This window comes from Drosophila busckii, chromosome 2L (genome assembly GCF_011750605.1).
Source record: "Drosophila busckii strain San Diego stock center, stock number 13000-0081.31 chromosome 2L, ASM1175060v1, whole genome shotgun sequence".
NCBI lineage: Eukaryota > Metazoa > Arthropoda > Insecta > Diptera > Drosophilidae > Drosophila > Drosophila busckii.
This window is the reverse complement of record NC_046604.1, coordinates 6,185,266-6,206,938: the sequence shown is the minus strand read 5'-3', so window position 1 is coordinate 6,206,938 and position 21,673 is coordinate 6,185,266. Positions and strand designations below refer to the sequence as shown.

At 35.2% G+C, this 21,673-nt stretch overlaps 1 long non-coding RNA gene across 1 annotated transcript; it reads left to right on the top strand.

The window, feature by feature from the left end:
• Positions 1–216: 216 nt before the first annotated feature.
• On the top strand, positions 217–6,657 carry LOC108594443. Its single transcript, XR_004458923.1, has 3 exons — positions 217–904; positions 1,765–1,854; positions 6,608–6,657. It is a non-coding gene; the product is annotated as an uncharacterized LOC108594443 (long non-coding RNA).
• Positions 6,658–21,673: the final 15,016 nt, after the last annotated feature.

The following is a 21,673-nucleotide window of genomic DNA, read 5'->3' as shown; positions in this document are numbered from 1 at the left end:
AGCGCTACGCTGAAGAGTTTTAAGCAAAGCACTCAAGGCTCAAAGGTACTAAAAACGAAACGCAGAGCCAAAGAGCGAGCGAGCGAGCGAACAGAAACTCAACTCGGTTCGCAAAGCTTTCGTTGCTTACACTTCGTATACGCAACGTTCGTGCATTTCGTGTGGGTGGATATGACATTGCTAGGAATTCGTAGTCAGTCTCAACTGAGACGGTACGCTGTGTGTCTAACAGCGGCTGCTGCAACTATCCAGAAAAAAAAGTTTGTGCCTGTGTGTGCGTGTGGACAAAATACAATGAGCAACTAATTGTACTTTTTGGCGCGTCGAGAGGCTGTAAAAAGCCAAAGCCGTGTCAGAGCTGAGTGAACGTGAAATGTGACAAACGCAGTGACAGTTAACATTTGCAAAAATACAAACAAACCGAAAGAGAGAGCGGAACAAGAAAATAAACAAATGCTGGCTGGCAGACGTTACAAGTTTTCGAGGCATTGTATGCAGTGTGTGTTGGCCCCAGGAGACATTTAACATAATAAAAACGAACGTGTGCAGCATTCGTTCGTGGCTGTGAGTTTTTGCCTGGTTTTGTTTAATGCTAATAACGAACAACAGCAACAACAGCAGTCGAGATAGTAGCAACAATATTGCAAATGTGTGCGCCAAAGCAGTTGGCAAAAGTGTCGTAAATCGTTTAGACGGCAAAACGTGAAAAGCGCCAACAACACGGACCCAGCACCCGGACCAGGACCACACAATTTCGCTTTGGGCAGTTCAGCAGCGATATGTAAACGACAATGCCGCCGTGGGAACAAAAAAATATGTGCGCATTGCCAGCGGAGCGAACGGAGCGGGGCGTATGAGAGGCAGCCACACGTCTGATATGAGATGCTTAAGCTCCAGTTTCCATGTGAGTATGAATATCTCTGTCAGCCAAGCAGCAACAACAATGAACCTCATAACGACTTTCTTTATTTTTTTTGCGCGCGCGCGCATTTTTATGAGATTTTAACGTAAATACAAATGCTTGAATTAGTCGCAGCCTCCACACGAACAATGAAATAAATTTTTATGCTTGTGATTTCTTCTTTGCCTGTGTGTGTGTGTGTCACTGTATTAAATCGCTTGGGTGGCAACCAATAAGTGTTCAAATGGTTATAGTAACTGATTAATTTATGCGCAGTACTGCAGCTAATATGACATTAATTTTAGTATGATGTTAACTTGAAATTTTACTATTTATTTAAATTTCTTTGCTTTATTTTAAACCAAAAATCAACAGTTGCTTGCTTGCTAAAAATACATTTCTATTCATTTGACAGCACACGCACAAAACAATTTTGACCAGCAAAAAAAAAACAATTTTTAGCACAATAATTTCCATTTAGCAATTCAAACGATTATCATCAAAAAAAAAACATTTTTTATTTTGTATTTTCCTCAATATCGCCATGAACGCGCTTTGTTTAGTTCGAGGCATTGAACAAAATGTCAAATTGTCGACGATTTGAATTTATATACTGTGCAAAATAAAATGAAAATGCCAAAACAAAATTCATCTCTCGACACAATGCAGTGCAAACGTCAAATTAAATCGCACCAAAATAATAACGATTTGATAGCCTGACTAATACACAGCAAATGATAAAATTGTACAATATAAAAGTCACTTACTTGAGAAAAGCATATTTTGTTAATCTGAAAAAATAAGTGGACTATTAATAAAAATGACAAATGTAAAATCAGTCAAAATATTTTGTAATTTTTTAGTTGGCTGTGCAAATGGAAGAGACTGAAAATCAAATGACTGCAAAATAAACGAGCAGCTGACTGAAAATTCGTTAGAAAAACATTTATGTGGTAAGTTCAGCACTTGTATGTGCAATATTTTTTACTTAAATATTATTATTATTGAACAATTTAATGTAAGCTACTAAAGCTGCAACAATTTTTTGGCGCTATTAATATTTATTCACTTCTGTATAAATGCAAAACGTTTGCACATGTAAATACAAAATTCAATATTATATTTATTTTGTATAAGTGAAAAAAATTTTAAACTTAACGTCAACTATTTAAGCTGCAAGTACAATATTTAAAATTTACAACAACAAGCGCACTTCAATATTTATGCAATAAACAATATTATATTACTGCAAAAAGTGCAAAGTTTAAAAAAAAATGTTGCTTAAGCTACTTAAGTTGTTAAAAGTTTTTTTTAAATTTACTCAAATATTTAATTGATATTTTTGCTGCAGAAGTGAAAAAAAGTTGATCGAACGCAATTTAAGCTTCAAACTTTTTTTTCCTTTAATTTAACACAACTAAAGCTAAAGTGCGCTATAGATTGCAACTATTAGTATAATTTTTAAACAAATATATTCTTAACATATTGTTAATATAAAAACCTATGATAGTTGCTTACTGAACCCACCAATATGCATAAAATTCCTGTAGCTTTCGCTTTATTGCATTTTAATTAGAAATTATAATAATCATAAAATATGAAGAGAGCAACACTTTTTATTTTTGCTTTGTAGTCGAGTCTTTCGACTCGTTAAATGCACAGCTATTTCCCCTAATATCCTCAAATGATGTCTGTTTTTTATGCGTTTAATCCCTTTTAACTGCGTAAGCCACGTCGCATGGGGTGTAGCCGAGCAGCTTTTTGTGTGTTGCTGCTGCAGGGAGAACAATCTGTCACTTTGTGACTAAAATGAAAACTTTTGCACATGTGGCAACAACAAGAGAGAGAAACAGAAATTTTACAGTGTTAAATCGTAAAAATCTGTAAACTGCGTAGTCAACGCAACAAGCAAATGCACTTCAGTTGCAAAAAGAACAAAAGAGCGAGAGAGAAGGAGAGAAGAGAGAGAGGGCAAAAGTATAACAACAAATAATCATAATACAAGTTACAGGGAAATCTATAAAAATATTCGACAAGCGAACGTGTCCTGTGATAAGCAGAACAGCAAACAGGAAATGCCAACAAATAGTGTCAGGGATATATGTATGTGCAACCTCCCCCCGGTGCTCTTGCCACACGTTGCAACTTGCTTTTTACGATCAAAAAGAATTTCGAGGGACAAACAAAGCAAAAAGGGATCCCACTCCCTGAGCTCGTAAAAGCGTTGCACACACACACACACAGAGAAACAAAACTGTGGCACGTAGCCATTTGATGTTGCATACTTTTACGCGTCTCTTAGTATTAATTTGCAGTACGGTAACTTTCTGCTGTGCCCGCATTTGGGCCAAGCAGACGAAACCAGTTACTACCTGTACCCGTTGCCATTTGCTTGAGCTTGAGCTTGCAACAGGATTCCAGCTCATTATGCATGCTTGTCCGCACGTTTCTTCAACTCCTTTGAGGCAAAATGCTGGTCCACACACACAACACACAGACACTCACACCCCAGTGCTGTTGGCAAGTTTTAGCAATTTCATTTTCAATTGACTGTCGACCAGAACACGCAGCCGTCTTTGGCTAACCACCAGCAATTGAGCGTATGAAACGCCAAGAAAAAGCAAAAAAAAAACAACAACAACAACACATGAACAGTAAGCAGCCCTTACAAAACTTTTATACACGACGAAAGCACAAAGCGGTACAGGAGACAGTCACACACACACAGAAAGACGCAGAAAGTTTTACTCGAGCTCGGGTGAATCCTTTTCTTTCATTTCTTTGCCTTTATATTATGCTACTTATTTTATTTGAAGCATTGAAACGTGTGTTGCAGCCATTGCCTATCTGCCTACATATTGGATTATTCCTTTACCGTTTTACAAGTGCACTGGGAAAAACAAAAAGAACCAACAAAGTTTGCGTCGGCATCAAAAGAAATCTTTGACTTGGCAGCCAATTCGAGATTTGAGTCTGATTCGCTTGTATATATGCTAAAGTAATCTTATGTTTGCAATTGGCAGCGCCTCTAGGTTTTATTTTTCTTAGTCAAATTATTAACGAAAATCAAGTATCTTTCAATACTTTGCAATCTTTGCAGTTTGCTTATTAAAAATATCCACATAAATTAAGTATACGCTATAGAAAAGCAAATTTTCAGTCTTTTGCCATAAATTGATGCATATGAATTAACTGAATATATTTTCATATAGAAAGAAATTTGTTTGCCTCTAGCTGCAATTTCTGTGTTGGTTTTCTTTTTCAAGTTATTCAAATTTTCATGGTATATCAAGTATACGTCATGCTCGCTTACAACCCTTTGCAATCTTTGAAAGGTTATCAAAGTATACGCACGTATATAAAATTTTCCACTCTCTTTGCCCATACTAAGCAAAAAGATTAATTAAATATAAGCTGCTGATAAAATTCTCAATACAAAATTTTCATTGCCTTGGCAATACTTAAAAATATTCATTAAATAAATTTACAAATTAATTTAAATGAATATATTTTCATACAATTTTCTTTTCAAGCTTTTAAAAATTCTCAAATATAAAATTTTCAATGCTTTGATATACTTTTAAGAATATTAAAAAATAACAATTTACAATTTAATTTAAGTGCTCATATTTTCATACAATTTTTAAGAATTGTAGATGAAGCTAAAAAATATATCTGAAGCCTTTTTGCACGTCTCATTTTCAAAGCTGCCATTTAAATTTTGCTTTTCAAATTTTGTTCACAGTGCAGCTATTTAGAGAGGCAGCAGCTGTTGCTAGGATAAGGATACAAAGAGATAGAAACGAGATGAGGAGATAGAACGGACGCGAGCGTAGCAATTTTCCGGCAAAAGTTTGTTGCGAAATTACGCAGCACAGACACGCACAATTCATTTGCAAATAGGACTAAAGAACAGTTTAATTTGTGTTGCCTTTGTGCCAATAATAGCTGATATCCTTCGTCCACACACAGATACACACACAATCACACACACAAAGACACATACGCACACATATGAGGCAGAGAGCAAATGCTTTGTCTATCAGCTAAAAGTTACAACTGTACCAAGCGCTCGAACTGAATGGCAAGCGAACATTTGAATGTTACCCGCATATAACTCACACACACAAACGAACACACACACATACATGCTTGTGTGCTATACAAAGGCGAAATTACTTTATGAACAGATTGCATTATGGGCAAGTTGTTCGAGGGACAGGCAAAAGCACATTCGATACGCTCACAGTAATTAAGCTGCCTCTGATCTAACCCAAAACTAGTTACGCCTTCCAGTTCCCCCTCATTGCTCTTCTCATGTTGGTGGAACACACATACAATTGACTAAAATGCAAATACGTTAGAATGCTTGAGAAAATGTTTGCATTGAAACTTGTCCATGGTGTCAGGCACTCGAGCAAAAGCTGCCTCGATTTTGCTTTGGCACGTAGCCATATATTCCTTTCACTAATGGACAAATCATACATTAAAATACAGTTTCAATTCAACAGAGCGTTGCACATATGCGAGAGAGTGAGAGAGAGAGAGAGAGCGCTTGAGATATGTGGCAAAGATATTTGGCAGCACTTGACAAATGACCAATGGCTTAACCCACTGTTTACCCAAATTAATTGTACAAAATGCAACTGGGCTATGGCTCAATAACTTCCAACATTCAGTTGTTGCTTATTTAAGTTGTGAATTCATTTAATTAGTTATTCGCTTTTGCAATTTGCAACAACATGTTCATAATTTACTCGAGCTTCTATGCAATTAAATCCAGATAATAAACAAACGGCTAATTGAATGGATAAGCAAGCAGACAAACTTACTGAATTTTATGAAAAGTTTATAGTTGCTGCATAGGTTTACAGTCGAACACGTTAGGCAAGAAGTCAAACGAATTAAGTGCGACATTTGAAACATTATCAGTTGTTATTAATGGCAGAAAGTATTGCTTTAAAAAATAATTGCTAAAGTTTTCAATTGATTTTGTGTGTAGAAAATTTTAATATGTTTCAGTTAGGCATAAAATAAAAAAATGTAATAATTATAATATAATAAAATATAATCAGGGGTGCCACAAACATTCAGGGGCACAGCACTAAGAGTAGATAAAAAATATGAAAGCGAAGGCGAAAACAGAGTTGCCTTAAATCAGCTCGAAGCTAATTTTTGTGTAGATTTGATGTTGTTAAAAAGCTGAAATTAAACTTAAATATGAAAAAAAAGTTTTTTGGATTTTAAGGCATAAGCCAGCCAAATAAATATGTTTTAATCTTTCTAAACATAATTAAAACATATTCAATAAACTGATTTATATGTGTAAATTTCTTTTCAGTAGCGCCATTGTATATTTATAAACAGCATATTAACTCAGCATATGTTTCACTCTTGTCATAGTTTTTGTAATTATTTATATAACATGACTGCATATCTTTAACATAATATCATCAATATAAAAGAGCTCTTAAGTATTTAGTCAACAATAAAACAAACAGTTTATGCTACTCACGTTACACATTGTCGCCATATTTGCCACCAATTGTTGTTGTTGTTGTACTTGGTCCTAGTTCATCAGCTATAAGCATATAAAAAATACAATAAAAATATATTAGTTACAAGTGTTATGCGCACAATAAATATAGCTATAAATATGAAAAGTATTAATGGCAAAGCTAATAATAAATTTTCATATATTTGCAGGTTGAAGTCTTAAGCTGGAACGAACGTTGCTCTTTGATCTGCAGCTACCACTCAAATATTGTTATTTACTTTTAAAAAATTGTTATATGCTAAGCATAATAAATATAAAAATATAGCTATAAATAAACGTAATTTTTACAGTATCAATGAAAACAGAAATGTGGTAAAATTTTATAAAGGGCGGGGCCAACGGCATTTATGAGCACAAAATGATTGTTATTATGCCTGCTTATTATTATTATTGTTATCAATAGCATGTCGATGCAACAGCACCAGCCCACAGCCAGCAAGGGTAGCTAGCCGAAGCGACGTGCAAGCAATTACAACGGATATACAAACAGCTACAAGGAAGTACGAGTGAGAGGTGCGGAAGCGCTAACCGAAAAATATTTATGTTTTTTTGTTTTATTTGTTCTTAGCCCGGCCGCTGCAAACAACTCTAGTCTGTGTGGCTGTGTGTGTGTGTGTGTGTTCCTCTTCAGCTACTGTACAAACAACAATCTGCACATACTTGGAACAGCCCGTAGCTCATGCAAATTTATACGCCTTGCCTACATATAATAAATATGCTGCAAAAATATCTCATTTCAGCGCCTTTTGTCTACCGTTTTCGTTTGACTTTTTCGTGGGCTTGTCACGTGTCGACATCATTACCACACGTAGCGGGCGTTATTTATACAAAATGTATATCGTTTATGTTGACAACAACAACCAGAAGAAGAAGAAAAAAGTAGCTATCAAGCTACGCAACAAAAGTTATGCCACATATACATTGGATATAAAATTAAAAGCACAGCTTATAGTTATATATTCTTTTTATTTTTTTTTGGCTGTAAGCCATCTGCTAATTGTTCAATATGCAGCAGTTTGCTTGCCGCTCCTGTGGGGCATGCAATTTACGACACATGTGGCAAACGAAAAGGCCTGCAACATTGCCCCCAACATGTGTCCATGTCCATGCATGTTCGAGCGCTTTCTCTCTCTCGCTCTGTTGGGGGCCTCATGCTCTCATGGTCAGCGCTGAGCGTCACAGTTAATTTGCTGACAGCTTAGTTGGCCAATGCCACCTCCACCCACATGTAGAGCTGCCCCAACTGCTGCTCCTTGGGGGTTACAAGGCGAGCATGTTTAGTGACACGAGCCGAGCAGCAGCAGCAGCAGCAGCTTAACAAAATGGCAGCCGTCTAGCAAATAGGCAAATAGCGCACAGTTGTAATTAGAAATTGTGACAATAGTTTCGGACTTGGCAATGGCCAGAGCTGAAATAGGCTAACTGCAAAAATGGCGCATTTAAAGCATAAACAATTGAAACCTTAAATTAAATAATTCCAGCTTCGAATTCAATAAATAATTATGCCAAGTTAAGATCGAATGATAAGATAGCTAGTACATAGTTTAATAAATATATATATGTATAAAAAAAATGTGTATATATTTTTATATATTTTTTATTTCAACGTTGATGTACCAACAAATCGGGAAGAATTGGTGAATGATTTTTCATCTGTAGCAATCGATCGTCGCGACTATATTGCCGCTAAAACCGTCGGCTATGATCCATTCTCTGTAGGAAGCGAAGACCAAGACCAACTTGAAGAAGAAAGCAAATCCTAAGCCTGTAACTTGGTATTCATTTTGCCATTGTCAATGGAGAACTGCCGAAGGTCAAGCTTAGCTCCTCATGCAAACTGCGCAGAAGAGCAGAAAGCCCCGATCAAATTTAAAGCGGAAGAAGCGCTGTGAGTCACAAGCCAATGAGTAAGTAAGTAATTAGGCGAGGCCAAGAGAAAGAAGCGCTGCACAAGAAGACCAAGAGGAATCTTCGCTGCTTGAAAGCTTCTTTAAGCATTGCATACAGAACAACAAATTCTGACCAAGAGAAAGAAGCGCTGCACAGAGAGGATCCATTTGGGATTTGGATCCATTTCTATGGGAGCCTGTCGGATCCAAGTCATTCTGCAGGATGAAATCCAGAGCCAAAAGACCGGACAAGCAAGAACAAACGATGGAAGCCCAAGTCCAGAGGAAGTCGAAGGCCAAGCCAATGCCCAAGAGAAAGATAAAAAGAAAGGAAAAAGTCCGTCCACTTAAAAAAAGCCGCACGTAAATGCCAAATGCAGTAAAAAAAAAGAAATCTTAACTGCGTACTTATTATTTTCGGAAATTTCGAATAAGTTTTAATTTCGGACTAGCAACTTGCTTGACTGCTTCAACTTAAAAGTAAATGTACAAAATTCCAGATCCCAAAAGCAAAACGTGTAATTTTTAATGCAACGCCTGCTGAGCAAAATATGAAAAGAAAATGTGGACTAAATAAATTAAATTGAAAATTTAAAAATCTCGTAGATTTTAATGTAAGCAAAATATGAAGAGAAAAATTGTACATAAATTGTTAACGAAATTTAATTTTACTATTATTAAATCTATTAGCAAAAAAGCTAAAATGGCAACACTCGCTGCAGAATTGAGCTGATGGGAAGATAACGCCAAAGTGTTTGATTTTTGAGTTGTCAAAAAAGTTAAAGCGTTGCTTTGATATTTTATTGAAACGCCCAAAATTTATTTTAGAACCATCATTGCCACAGAAATTATTTTCAGAATTTTAGTAAATTTTGTTCAGCTTTCACCTTAATGGAGCCACCCTAATGTGTACTTAATTTTAGAGCTGCCCTTAAATTTCTCGACTGCGATGTCCCAGCAACACTTCATCAGCCCAACTTGCCTCTGGGCCTCCCCCAGCCCAAACTACAGTCTACACATGCCCGCATTTACTCGTGATTTGATTATAAATTGTGCTAGCACAAACTTCACAAAGAGATAAAATATATAAAAAATAAAACACACACACATAGCAGTAGAAGAAATAGCGGCACGAATAGCAAAGGAAGAAAAAATATTATTGTCCCCAATTCGTTAGTTATAAATACAATTTGGTGAGTTCGATTTACAATTGGTTTCGTTGCTGCTGCTGCTTTTTGGCTGCTGGCGTTGTCAAATTTCAACATCAACGTCATCGTCAACTAATTGGGTTTTCCAGGGCTCGTCAAAAGTGGCGCTGCCAAGAGGCAAGAGTGCAAATACACAATAAAAAATAAAATATATAACAGCGCAAAAAAGAAGTAAGAAATTTGCAGCAGGTGAAGCATTGTGGCAAAAGAAAAGATTAAATTTCCTTCATTGTTAAGGCTTATGGCTGAAGCAGCAAATGAGAGAAAAACTGACAAAAGTGAAAATAAATATTGAATTATTGATACACAATACATATTTAATATAAGCACATACACACACACACACACACACATATATCTGATATATAAATATGTGAGCACGTGCCGCGCTTAAGTTGACAAAAGCAAGAAGCAGCGCTTGGATATCAAAGGGGTTTGCGCCTCATTTTAAATGCAGCTGACAATTTGCGTTCGACAACTAAAAACACAAATATTTTATCAAAAAAAAATAAATAAAAAGAAAAACATACACAAAATGCGTTGATGTATTATAAAATAAAGCATCAGACGCTTGCGCCTCTCTATGCGCTTCACAGCGCGCTGAGTTGACAACTCAAATGTATACAGAAGAAATTTAGAAGAGTGTTCCCAATTGCAAATTTCAATTGAAAGTAAGTGGCGAAAATCAGAGACTTTAAATACCATACTTATTATATTTTATTTTCAAAATAAACAGATACCAAAACAACGGCGAGTAGTACTATTTTTTTTTTCAAAACTATTCTTCAATGCGTATTTTATTAATTAAAAGCTACAACACTGGTCATTATTTGTAAGCATAAAAACGACTTAAGTCAATAATAATGCTTATCAAAGATTCTTATAAATCTCCGCTTATTATTATCATTATTAGTAAAAAATATTTTTAAATGCAAAGCAAAACAAATAAGTTGCAAATAGTTTAGAGCAAAACTTAGGCATATATTAAAAAATATTGAAAAAATCTATAGGACTGCTTTAGCTTATAAATTTATAATAAATGCGCTGAGGCGCGTAAAAAATATTAGAAATATTACTCATTTCATTTAAAAATATATTGAACATATTTCTTAAAGTGCTTTTTGCCTATATAAATTCAATAATAAACGCTCTAGGGCAAGCATTTTGCGATTTACTGACGATTTTTATATGCAGAACACACATGGGGCGCTGTCTTTAATTCACTTTTTTTTTTTCAGCGCGCTTCACTCGGCTTATTGTCAACACAAATATTTGTTTGTTTGTCTTTTGACGTAAGACAGCAGCCAAGCGCCCACCCACAGCTAACCACACAAAGTATACAGCGAAATCGGAGGACCCCCCCAGCCCCTCACAGCAGCAACTGAACTCAAGCTCAGCATGAGAGCAGAGCACTGGGCTTATTTCATTTTACGAGTGCGCGCGCTCGCTCGCGTTCCAGGCTCTGGCAATATTTTGCATGTTTGCATACAAAATATCATATTTGCTGAGATTGTTTCATTAAAAAAAGCAAAGAAAAAAAGAAGCAGAGCAGGTGCTGCTGCTGGCTCACATATTTCTTCTAAGCTAAGCAACAACTAACCGTGGGCTATGCTAGTACGTGTTTAGCTTTAGCACCTCAACACACACACACGCACACGCACACGCACACCACATGCGTTGGCCATAAAATGGTCATATTACCAAAAAGAAGAAAAAGCAGCGGTAAGTGCCGCACTGAGGAAATTGGTTTTCCCACGCACCATGCCAACCGAAAAATAATATCTGCCAGGCATCCAAAAAAAAAAAGAGAGAAAAAAGAAAAATCATATAAGCTATAGGCAAAAACAGTTTACCAACTAGTTGTGTATGCTGAACAGGTGGACCGACTGTTGTGCACATAAAATTTGCTCATTTGCTGTTTAGCTTCAATGCATTGAATAGACATAAAGCTAAAAGCGTAAAGCATAAAAAATGCGTCAAGCCAAAACTTTTTTGCAACATAAAAAGCAAAGCAATAGTTAATACCCAAAGAATTAACTCAATCAGCAAGAGTTCTATGGAAAAAACAGATTTATTTAAAGCTGGCTACGTATTTATGCATATATCTTATGCTTTCATATTAGAATCAGCAACGCGTTTTTGCTTTCAATGTTAAAAAGCAAATGCCAGCTGCTTGCTAAGCAACATCAAAATGTAGATAATTTTTAAGCTCTTAATGCCAGCTGCTCTTCATAAAAAATAGAATCAACATTAACTTTCCATTTCAGTCAAGTTGTCAACCAAGCAGGCAAGCAACCCCCAGTTTATGCCAACCCCCCACGCTCAGCCAATCTCTTTGGCTATATACCAAATGCTCTATCCACCTGCACTTTGTTGTCGCCTTTTTCCGGTTTACCTTACTCAAACCACCGCACCACACTCGCCCACAAAGTTACTCAATTATTTCGTTGACATTAAGCACATAAAATACAAATAGATGACACCCAGCAACAGCAACAACAACAACAGCAGCAGCAAAAAAAAGGGACCACAATCAGGTTCTTATAATGGTCACACTGCTTATGCCTTGTCCGCTTTTTTGGGATAGACAGCGATTTGTCTGCAGATACCTTTTCCTGTTATTTTCTGTCTATTTTTTTTTGTGCTGTTGCTGTTGCTGTTAGGCCGAAAGGACGACGCACGCCTTTATCGCAGATTAAGTGCGACATCGTCATCATCAGTGGCCATAGTATTCGTTAGTTATATTGTGCTGAAATGTGCTTACAGCACATTAATTTCTTACACCTGGCATTAAGATAATTGTTGCCCTTTGTTTAGATATGTACTAGATAATCAAGTTGCCATAGTCCCTCCCCTCTGTGCTGCAGAGCACAGGCAGACAAACAGAAAAAGGAAGCACAGGCATACGGTCTATCGAAACAAAATGAAATAAAATGGAATCAAATTAATTACAAGTACGTGGCTGCTCTTTAATGCTTTAACTAGCATTTTAGTAATCAAAGTGTAGATTTTAATTTTTACACATCATACAGCATATAGAATATATATAATATTTACAAGTAATTTCTGAATTGTGCCACAATCTTATAAAACTGCCAAGTCATTCAAGTAAGAGCGTCGTAGGCCTAAAGCAAAGCCTACTGAGTTTGGAGAAGGGACAGTAGCCAAGAATTGAGGAATATGAAATAAAATAAAATGAACAATTTTAGAAATATCATTACTAAAATATATTATTAAACAAATCCCAGATTTTTATGCACAATTCATATATTTATTATTACTTGTTTTCAATGTGGACTACTAGATCTAAAAATATAAATAATTTCATTTGCTTTTCATACTTTTACTTTTTTATAATTTTTTGCTCTACTGTTTCGTGCTCTTTCCTTTGTTTATTGTTGTTGTAATTTCGTTAACATTTTCGTTAGATATTTTTTTACAGACGCTGCTGTCAACATTTTGTTAAAATTAATCAAAAATCACAACAGCATAAAACCGCTAAAAATTAATAAAATGAAATCAACTTTTAATGGCATTGTGGGCGTGTTACAGCAGCAAAGGCAGCCAGACAGGCAAGAGCGCACACTTTGAACTTTTTTTATTTGCTAAAGTCATAAAATCACACACACACACACACAGTTGAGCACACTTGACACACACGCAAGCCAAAGGCAATTGCGTGTAATTTAATAACAAAATAATAGGAAGCAATGACTTAAAATAAAAAAAGGAAGCGAAGAACACAAAGCAGAAAGACAAAAGCAAACAGACAACAGGCAATGAGTGTATAGTCATAAAATGTAATCATAAATTATATGCCCCAGCCATTTGGCATAGAGCTGAGCTGAGCTGAAGTGCAGTGCGTTTAGCTAGTTACACACACACACACACACAAACACACATAAATTAATATATATATATTTGTGAATTTGTGCGTTGACGTTGTCTGCGTTTGGGGCGTGTTGTGTTGTCAACTAAGCCAAGTTTGTTTGCTTGCGTTTTTTTTCGTATTTTGAAATGCCAACGCCTAAAAGCCGCTTAGTAATTGCTTATGAAATATGCAAAGGCGTCCTCGCCTTGGACCAAACCGAGGCAGCAACAACAACCCCCCAGGACGAGAGGCGAGCATAGCACGCACCCTTTTAGCCGGAAATCTTCCGTTGGCTTTTTGCGGTTGGGCTACAGTGGGGCCTAGCCTACCATGACATTGCCACTTAGCGGCTACATTAATGGCAGCGCCAAATGGCCCTGCCCACCGCCCACTCACACCACACCATGCAAACTGAGCGTGTAACAGCAAATAAACTAATACAAGCGAGTGCTGGCATAAAAATGTTGCCTACTTTTTTGCGCTCTATGCGTATGAAGACGTAACGTTACGTTATGTCTACCCACCCACCCATCCAACCACCACCCAATCAGCTTTCGCTCATACCGCCACAGTATCATGAATATATAATGCTGACATGTACAAAGTACGATATATATATATATATATTAGACACACAAAAATAAACCCAAACTCTGCATCAACAGCAGCAGCAGCAAAAACATCTGCAAAATAAATGACGAGACAAACTACATATGTAACGTAAAAGTTTCACATATTGTTGGCTAATTTCTTGTCTTGGTCCTAGGGTCTTGGTCCTCTCGCTTGCATGCAGCATAATTGATAGCTCCATAGTGTTCTGCTATTTGCCACAGTAGCAAGTTTTTTGTTTTGCGTTTGTTTTTGATAAGCGCACAACACCCAAACTATATACGCATGTATATAAACTATAGTTGAAGCTCGCCAAATAAACATTGCCCAAGTAATTAGCAAAAAGCCGCTCTAATTGTGTTTTTAATTATTTTGCTTACTTATTTAAATGGACGAATAATTTGCAATAAGTTTGTGCACATTTTTCTTTTTTATATTTTTAACTTTAATAGCAAAAAGTCTCTTTATTTATATTTTTAATTATTTAATTCAACTGCAACTGCATAATTGCATAATTTGCAATAAGAACATTTGTCAACATTTTATTGAATTTATTTAAATTTTTAATTATTTAATTCAACTGCAACTGCTAATTCTTTGTCAACATTTTTTGAATTTATATTTTTTAGTTGCTGAAAATCAATTAACTCTTAACCCTTAAATCCTCAACTAAAACTGCGAATTATTAAACATAATCATTGATTACTGCTCTCATCATTTTGTTATATCAATTCAAGCGCATTATATTTTGATTGACGTAGCAATAATCTGTTTGTAAAAATAAAAGTATGACGAAAATCCCTTGACACTCTATTAAGCAACTGCAAATGACTGCCAAAGGCCTTAATGCTCAAATCATTTAAAACGCCGCTGGCAGCGCCGCTTAGCCACCACCCCCAACCACCTGCCACACGCTGCAGCTTTCAACGCAGAGCAACAAAACAATTTAACGCTTTAATGATAATGATGTATGAACAAGTAAAGACAACAAACAAAAGTTGCACGTGTGTTATTCTCGTTGCTTATTCTTCTTGTTGCCGGTTTTGTTGTTTGTAGCTGCTTCTGCTGCTGCTCTTGTTGTTGTTATTATTGTTGATGTCGTGGACAGCAGTTGGGTGTGTGTGTGAAAGCAAAAGGGGAACAGAGTAAGAGAAAGAGAGCGGGCCACCAAATACCGACGCTTAACAAGCTAATGTGCTTTTAATGGTCCGTGTTGGCCACGTCCGTTTGTCCGCTTGATTATATCGTGTGCGCAATGTTTTCGGTTACGGCTACGGCTAAGAGGGGCAAGGGGGTGTTGGGCTAAAGGGCAAAAGCGCCAAGTAAAATACACAAATAATTAAAATTAATTATCTTGCAATTAGTTTACGATTTACTCATTAGGCAAGGGAACCCGCACACATGCAAAGTTTAAGACTCCCCACCACACAAATTATGCAATATATACACGCGTGTAAGAAGATAGATGCGTGTTGGCCTAAGCTTGATAATGATCCCCACCATTTGCATGTATGCAGGCCTGCACTGAGCGAAAATTCGCAATAGAAGTTCAAATTAAAAATAAATTGGCCAAATAGTAAATTTCTTTTTTATATTACTTCAAATATATTGAGCAAATGTGTGTGAATTTATTTAAAAACTCAATTATAAAATTGACATTAATATTAAATATATATTAGCCTTCTATTAAAATTATTTATTCTGACGCTAAACACTTTTGTCGAGCAAATGTGTGTGATGTATTAAAAAATTAAATGTTGTCAAATATAAAAGCTTAATATATGACATATTTAAAATATTCTGATGCAATAATATATGAATTTGATATTAAGATTTAAAAACAAATTATATAATTAGTAAATGCTTTTAAATATTATAATAAATGTGTGTGAATCTATTCAAAAGTTTTATTTTATTTTCAAATATGCCAACTAAACAAAATGATTATTAAAAATATTTTTTATGCAATTATAAGAGTTAAAATCACATAAGAATTGTAGTAAGAAAACTATTGCTTATAGCTATCGATAATTAGCAACTCTGAGAAATAATCGAGCACAAGGATATCGCTAGCTACTCGATAGCTAAGACTCTAATAAAAAACATATTAATAAAGACTTATTTCTTTTCTTTTATTATGCTCAAATGTATTTTGTAATGAAATTATAGTGGAATGTTTTATTTGCCTAACAATCTATTCAACACTACTTTTTTTGCAGTGCATAAATATTGGCAATAATGACGTTAGCTTTAGCTTATGACAATATAATTATGACATAACTGCGTCTAACATTTCAATTGAGTTGTTTATTTGATTTATGTGCAATTGCACAAGGCAAATACAGGACACGCACACACACACATACACACACGCACACCACTAAAAGCATACACACCCACATATGGGCACGTTAATATGTCATTTACTACGCATACGCCCTGTATGCCGCACATATGACATTTAATCATCAGTTAAAGTTCTGTTTTCAACATTTATTTCACGCTGGGGCAAGGTAAATATGGCTGGCTGGGCTCTGGGCTTTAAGCCCTGTTGATGATTTGATTTGATTTGTTTCGCTTCGCTCTACTTTGGCTTTTAACACTTCATTGCTTAATTGCCAAAGTTTCAAGTTGTTTAGTTTTTAATTTGCATCAGCGCCAAAATGAAGCAAGAAAATGAGAAAAATTTTAACCAAACTGCTAACTGCTAACGTTATTCCAACCTGCCTGATTTTTAGTACTAGCTGCGGGTGCGGGTGTGTGTGTGTGTGTGTGTATGACTGTTGCCAGGCAAAGTACTTAACTGTCTGCTTATTATTAAAAAGGCAGCTTAAGTGGCAGAGTCAAGCTAATTGAATTAACTTTTCAACCCCGTTGCGTGGTGCGTGAAAAAAGCAAACGGAGCTGCCAAACAACAACAACAACAACAACATGCAACAGCAGCAGCAAGTAAAATGCGTAACAAGTTGCGCTAATGTTGATAAAGTGCCGTCAACTCAAAGGGATTTTACAATATTTTGATTTTTTTTTTTTTTGCCCTGGCAGAGAATTTTTTGCAATATCTTCAAAAAAAAATGTTAGGGACAGCAGAATAAACAAAAATGATGACAAGCGTGGCTTAAGTTGGGCTTAGCTTATGCTCTTAATGGTGAAATTTAGTAGCAAGAATAATTTTAGCAAATGTAATAAAAGTGTGGATTAAATTTGTGTACATTTTATTTCATTTATATTTTCTTAGTATTAACTTTTTGAAGTTCAGTCAAAATCAATTATCTTTTCAACTATAAACTGCCGTTAAAACCTTTGCTTAATTTTAATCCGTAAAGCTGCCAAAAGGTTTCACAGAATCCACAATGCTTTTAACTTAAGCGTGTTGCGCCTGCCCCTCAAAACAAAAAAAAAGGAAAAATGTAAAAAGGGTTTCAGTTGCTGCAGCCTTGTTGTGTCTGTATCCGTGTTTCGTGTCCGTGTCCGTGTCCGTAACTATGTCCGTGGTAAACATCCTTGTACAACTTGCCTGGCTATCGGTTTACGCGCTATGCTTCGTTAAGTGCATTTTGAATTTTTAATGTTGCGCGCTCTTCACAAAAACTTGCACAAAGCGTTGCGAGGGGGAAACTGTGGGGGGATCTGAGCGGGTTTTATGTTGTATAGTGGGTCGTTGTAAGGTGACTCTTGAGTAGCTCCAACGCTTGGCTGCTGATTAATTTGCTTTATTAAAATACCATACGGCCAAGAAAATCGCGTGCACTTAAGCAAAAGCAAAAGCAAAAGCTGTTTACGCTAACAGATATTATAAATACAGTAAACACTCGAAAGATGTACATAAAAATATAATTAAGATATAGTGCGTTTATCTCAGATTCAAAATGTTTCTAAAAATCAGCCAATAAACCAGTTGCAAAGAAAGTTAAAAAGTATTTCCAAGATTCGTGATCAAAATAAAATTAAAATCAATTCTCATCTCCTGTGATTCTTGAACAGCTGCATCCCAACTATGATCCCAACAAGCGATAAGAATTGGGGAATGGCTAGTGAGGATATTGCCGGGATATATTCAGAAAATTCCAGATCCAAAAGCAAAACGTTCAACATTTAATGCAACGCCTGCTGAGCTAAATAAATTTTAAACAATTTGTACTTGCTGCTTATTTTAATTCTTAATTAGTTCCTCACTTTGTTAAGCACCTAACCTAACCGTAAATTGTGCGTAGTGCATAAATTTTGTGTAAAAACTCGCGTCCAATTAATTTTTAATCTGCACTAAACATTGCAAACAAATTGTGGTAAAGTCTGAGGAGAAGCAGCAGAGTTTTTCGTATGTTGCCCATGCATATATTTATCTTAATTTAATGTTGATCTTGGTTTTAATTTTTTCCTTTTTCTGCTTCTTGTTGCTGCTGCGGCGTTCATGATTTGCAAAAGTGCCAACAGCAGTGTAAAGCAACTTGGCTCAAGCCAAGGGGATTAATAAAAGGATTACGCAGCGGAAAATGCCAGCTGCGATGGAAGCAGCAGCAGCAGCAGCTTCAACTTGGCAGTGGCAATGGCAATGCGAATTTGTTTGTTTCTTGCGGCTGAGTATATGACGCTGTGTATGGCAATTTGTGTAGTAGCATCAGTTTGCCTACAAATACACACACACTCACACATACATAGAGAGCGAGAGTGAGGGGGCGGATGGGCGGTGGCACTTGCAACATGAACTAATTGCGTTTCGCCTTGACGCCCGCAATCTGCCAGGCTGCAGTTTTCGTTGCCAGCTTTGGCAACTGTCTCGCTCTCACTTGCAACTTACTGTATGCATGGTCATATATTAAAAATAATCCATTCGATATCTGTTTTAATACTTCAAATTTATAGCAGCCGCTTACTGCAACAACAACAACAACAGCAGCAGCAGCAGCAGTGAGCGCAACAACAGCAACAACAGTAACAGCTCTCTGTCATTTTGAAGGGCTTTTAGCTTGATATTTTATTGCTTAAAGGATGCGGCTGGGCAGCGCACAAATTTGCGAGGGTTGACCTCAAAGTTGCAAAGCAATAGACACAAAATTTAGAATAAGAATTTAACAACAATTTCATAATAAGAATTTATTGAGCATATTTTTAACCATTTGCTTCGAACAATTAAAAATTTTGCTCAGCTATTTTAATATAAAATATTTATATTTAAGTCTTACTCTCATCAAAAACAATTTTCATGTAAGAAATATTAAATTTTATTGAAGAAATTTTATTATTAAAATATATTTGTCAACAAACTTATTGAGAAAATGTTCGTTTTATCAGACAAATTATTGCAAAGTATTTCTCTAATAAATAAAAATTTTCATTAGGCTTAAATATTTAAAAAATTAGTAACAAATTTGTTAATTATTTGTCAACAAATTTCTATTCAACTGAGAATAGATTCTGATATATTTTCTGAAAATATTGTTATTTTTTCATTTTAAAACATTTTTAAACATTTTTAAAACATTTGTAAAAATTCTATTAAACCACGCACAATTTTTAAACATTTTTTTTTAATTTTCCAGACAAATTATTGCAAAGTACTACCATTTAAATCTTGCTATTATCAAAAATACGTTTTACTTTTTGAATATTAAAATGCAACAAATTGTTTAAGTATTTGTAAGTTTGTATTGAACAGTCACAAAATTATTGCTTAATTTCTGTTCTGAACGCTCTTTGACTTATTCGTCAAGCCGCCCTCGCTTTAGTACGCATTGCCAACCATTACGCATTTTTTTGCTTGTCATATTTTTTTTGTTGCTCAACCGAGAACATTTTAATAATAACATTTGTCTTGACTGCGGTTTTTTATGGGCCACAGCGCTGATTTGCTTACAATTGACATAACAGTGGGATCATATGAAATATGCGATATATATATATGGAATGTTATATATGAGAGCTTAAGCTAGCAGCAACCACAAGGCACTGCTAGATAAGCCGCACTCAATCAGCATAAAGTAGACTAAGGAATGTCAAAAAAAAGAAAGAAAAGGGGAAAAGGATTTTCAAGCCAAAGCAGCTGCCGTTAATCACAAAATGTAAACAGCAACAAATAATAGACAACAAAAACAAAAAAGAATGTGAGAAACAAGAGAGAATACGTAAATGGCACTTTGCAGCACACGCACGCATTTAATTAATTAAAGTAAAAGCTTTGCTTTGCTTTTCCACTTTGATTGCATTTTTTGTTCTGCTGCTTTGTGGGCGTCAAGGGATGCATTTTGCTTTTGTTGCAAGCATAATAACGTGCAATTTATATGCGTGTCATTTTTTGCAAGAAGATGTCAACCTAGCTGCGCTATTTGAGAGTCAGTAGAGTGAGATATTTCATTTGAATTGCAAGCCAAAACTATTTGAGGGGTTACTAGAGTAGATATGTTGTGTGTGGAGACAGAAATAAGTTCAGCTAGGGGCAAGTTTTATGGTACATTTTGATCTAAAAAGGGGAGAGCCTAATACGTTAGTATAAGGTTAAAGTCTTTGCATTCAACTTATACAAAGTTTGCTAAGCTAGCACATATACTGCATTACTTTTATAAGCTGCAGTATGTGTTGCTAATAGCGTATAAGAGTTCTCTTTTATAAGGGCTGTAAGGGCTATTAATATAACTTCAATATAACAGTATAAAAAAGGTATAAGAAATCTGCAAAAGGTTGAAGAATTCGCTTAGAATTGTGTTATATGCAGCAGATAATTTTAATAAGCATTATGTATGTATTAATTTATCATCATAGTATAAGGGTTGAAAACTTTTATATGATATTGTTATATTAAACAGCAGCATCAGCTAAGAATATTTAATGCATACGTCAGCATCCATTTTAAGAGTTTCTATACTTATCTTATTTATAAAACACCGAGTATTTTAACTGATATACGAATTTGTTATATACTGTAGTACCGTTATATGCAGCAGTATATTTGAGAACATTGCACAACAGTTCTGATTCAACGCCAATATAAAAGTATAACATTATAAATCTTTTAAGGGTTGAAGCATTAGTTTAGAATTGTGTTATATATCGCAGAAAAATGTTATACATACGACTGTATACTCATATTTATAAGGGCTGTATAGAGTTATATTAAACTGCAGTCTGCTATATCTTACTGTTATATATCAGCATTGAATTGTGTTATATGCAAAAGAAAAATTACAACCATCTTCACATATATAAGGGTTGTATACAGTTATTTGTTATACTCTCCGAGTAAATTAACTGCTATACGATTTTTTTACATGCAGCAGTATGTATATTACTTTTATAAGGGCTGTCCACAGCTCTCATACAACTTCAATATAATAGGATATCATTATAAATCTTTTAAGGGTTAAAACATCAGTTTAGAATTGTGTTCTACTCATATTTATAAGGACTGTGTAGAGTTAAATTAAACTGCTATATATAACTTTTATATATCAGCATAAAATTGTGTTATATGCAAATGAGAAATTACAGCTGCATATGTAACCATCATCACATATAAGGGTTGTATACTGTTATAACATATAACTGTTTATAAAGCGACAAATAAATTAACTGTTATACGAATTTTGTACATACTGTAATACTGTTATATGTTATAAGCAGCATGTATGTATATTACTTTTACAA